Below are 3,113 nucleotides of genomic sequence, written 5' to 3'. Positions count from 1 at the left end.
AAATGCTGCTTGTAAGCCTGTAGTACCTTGTAGCGCTCAGAAAAATGGCCAGGCGGTGTCACCGCCTTTGATTTTCTTTTGATCTCGAGGCCTTCTTCATAGGCTTCTTGCCGTCAGTAATTTACATCGTGGGTGGATACCGTATAGGAAAATTTTATTTATTATGAATGAATATCATTATTGTAATCATAATTTTATTCATTGAAAATAATCTTGGCGCCTAGGGGGTCTATAAACCATGGTTTCGAGGTGTGTATTAGTAATGTAAGACCTTCGCCCCTCGATGTCTGCCCTCGGCTTCGCCTCGGGCAGACATCTCGGGGCTCAGGTCTTACATTACTGATACTCACGGAGAAACCATGGTTCATATAATATGTGCTATATTTACTGTAAGATCTATGGGATCTACCAGGGACGGATGCGCATTTTGCTCGTTTGCTGGGAGATCAAACTCTATCCCTCTCTTTTACTTCTTGACAGAACAATAAAGGCCTTCTTGGAACTTCTCTGTAGCATTTATCTCTGCACGAGCTTTATTTTCGTCAATACAGTGGCGAACGGCTGGGTCTAGCCTACTACTATGCTGCCATTTTCTGCCACGTGCTGGATACTGAGCGTGCACAGATCACTCGTGCATCTCATTACAGATAAACTCACCCAATGAATTTACGTACTCCAATGAATCTCATTATCTTGCAGTGAATAACTTAACTGGCAGTGGTTAGGTGTACATGGCCTATGTACCACCTGGCGGTCCCTTTGATCTTACAGTAACTATGGTACATATTTAGTTAATCACTTTATGTTTCATTATCAAGCATCATAATATAATACTTACCAGTTCTTTCCATTTTCTTTTGTTAATGTCCAGTAACCATACATCATAGACATCATATCCACCGACCACTAGTAAGTGTGGTCCTGAACTAGTGGTAATCAGTACACTGGAATGACCCCACCTTTCCTTAGGCCATTGTACTGATCCTCCAGGATTAGGTACTTCTAATATATCCTGAGAAAATAATAAAATAAACTTTAATTGTAAATCTACAATTTGCAATCAAATAAATCTCACAATCAAAACCCATCCTACAATATTAACTCACAACTGATGTCTTAGTAAAACTTATCATATACAGTTTATTACTGACTCCATTATCAGTATAGCCTCCAAACATTACCGCAGTGTTATTAGTAACTGGTGTTAGAGTGAAGGAACTAATAGGAGGTGGTCTGTCTCCAGTAACAACAGGAGATATCCATTGATCTAATAATAATGTACAAACATTCATGTACACTTACTTACCACATACACACACATACATTATACACATTCATCATACATATGTATGTGTATATGTGTGTACATTATTATTTATACATACACATCATGCATAGACACACATCACATGATACACACACACACACACACACACACACACACACACACACACACACACACACACACACACACACACACACACATAGATACACTCATGTATGGATACACACACCACACCTGTACCCATGAAGGAGAGGTCCAGGGGGTCTCCTTATTTCAAGATTACTAATCTATTCTGGTACATGTCAGTTATGATTGTTAATGAATAATTATACAAAACTCATGGAACATTGTATGTGGGTAATTTGTGACTCATGTGATACAGAACTTTATTAAAAATGATAATAAATAACATGAACCTACACACACACACTCATGTCACATTAGCTTATGTATAGATACATGTACATATACAAACATCACACACACACAGATACATGATAATACTCACACACACATAACATGCACATTATAGATACACGTCACATACACATGTCATACATTCAAAAATTCTCACATACATTATATGCACTATCATACACAGACACATCATAATGTATGTATTAGTACACACACACACACGTCACATATAGACACACGTCACCATCACACACAAACACATGACACACAGAGACACACTAACAAACACACTTAATTATTAACAATCTGTTTTATGTACATTAATATAAATTATTCAGTTTGAAATACTCATCAACTATTGTGTATCAATGATGAGAATTACTGACCTGATGAAATCCTGTAATAATGTATCTCATTACATCTACCATCAGCTGAATACTGAGCATCAGGTTGCTTTGGAGGATTGATAGAAGATGATCCCCTGCTTCCTCCAATTACTACAAGATAGTTTTTATCGTCAAAATGAGGTGAGACCATTCCACAGTAGCCCTTCTTCATTGGACCATGATCAGAACTAGAAGGAGAGAGTTCCCTCCACTTCAATGAATCCACATTAAAACAATGTAAGCTGTTTTCATAACCACCATCATCACGTCCACCAAAATAATATATGTCCTTCCCCATAGCTACTGTTGAATAGCCAAAGGTACCTGTTGGTGGGGTGCCAGTAGTAGGTTTCTGGTCCCAAGCACCAGTTGGTAAGTGATACACCTCCATTATATCATAGTGTATTCTAGACCCGAGCCCACCCCACATATATAGGTAGTCTCCTACCTTTACTGTGGAGTGTCTCTCTCTCTCCACTGGTTGATAGTCTATAGAGAACAAGAGGTACCAGTAACAGAGTAACAGTAATATAGTGATGAGTTAGAATAAGGACAGGATATAGAGGAGTAAAGTAAGTGAGAGAGTAAGAGAGACAAAGAATGAATCAAAGAGATACAAAGAGAAGAGAATAGTGGCCCTCACTTTTAGATGCCATTCTTGCAAAATACCAGCCCCACCCAAACTAGATCTATCACGGGTGTTTATTGTGCGCATAAAGTCATAATTAGAACATTAATTTTGATTTACGGAATCCCTTAAAAATTATCAGGAAGATGCTCCTGTTTTGGGCCGGATGTTTGAAGTGGCCTATTGTTCAGAAGACAGCCCATAACACTGATTTACAACCACAAGGAGATAGGGGAAAGCCAATAGTACAATTTGTAGTATAATACGCACAAGTTACATGATAAGACAACTACTGCGCATCACCAGTACACAGTGCTCCAATTCAATGGTGGCTAGATGGTCTCTCTTCTGTGAGCTCCCCTCAAGACCATGAAGTTTTCCTAGTGATGTGGGATAC

This window comes from Amphimedon queenslandica, unplaced genomic scaffold, assembly GCF_000090795.2.
Source record: "Amphimedon queenslandica unplaced genomic scaffold, v1.1 AMPQUscaffold_13412, whole genome shotgun sequence".
NCBI classification, from domain to species: Eukaryota; Metazoa; Porifera; class Demospongiae; order Haplosclerida; family Niphatidae; genus Amphimedon; species Amphimedon queenslandica.
The sequence above is the reverse complement of the archived record's forward strand: the minus strand, read 5'-3'. Positions refer to the sequence as shown.